The following is a 639-nucleotide window of genomic DNA, read 5'->3' on the forward strand; positions in this document are numbered from 1 at the left end:
AAGTTTCCAGTCTTCCAGACACCACCTATGGTTACAGTTGGTCATGATCACGATGCGAGGAGTGTTACTGCCCATCACTGGCTGGCGCCTGAGGTGCCCCGCTTCAAGTTCTCACCCAAAGCATGGTTACTGGGCGGCCTACAGTAGGTTAACCATGGCAGGGGTCCAGCTGCGATGCGCCTGCTTCCAGCCAGTGGCCAGAACCATGTGCGTGCAGAACAAGACAGATAGGGCTTGGGGCTGTGGGCGTTATGCGTCCTAAGGCACGCCAGCCTTCAGGGATCCTTGAATGAGGTTTCTCAGGCTTGCCCCAAATGTCACTGCAGTTCAGCACTTGGGTGTTTCAGAAGGACCCCTGGCTTCGCCTCACTCCAGCAGCTCCCGGCACCACCCCAGTGTCTCCTGACCTTGCAGTGTCCTGGGGAGGGAGGGGGTGCAAAACCACCCCCTTCTGAGAGTTCTCAGGGCCCTGTCCTAAGTTCTCCCCAGGACACCCACATTCCCAAAACTAACGCTCCAGGGCACACATGGATGTCCTAAGTCCCCAAGGGATTCATCCTGTGTGGGAGTTTGCAGACCAACATGTTGACTGGCGGGTCCCGGGATCGCCTTCCTCTGCCCCGCCAGCAGCTAGGATGT

The sequence above is a fragment of the Lutra lutra genome, chromosome 17, assembly GCF_902655055.1.
Source record: "Lutra lutra chromosome 17, mLutLut1.2, whole genome shotgun sequence".
Taxonomy (NCBI): Eukaryota; Metazoa; Chordata; class Mammalia; order Carnivora; family Mustelidae; genus Lutra; species Lutra lutra.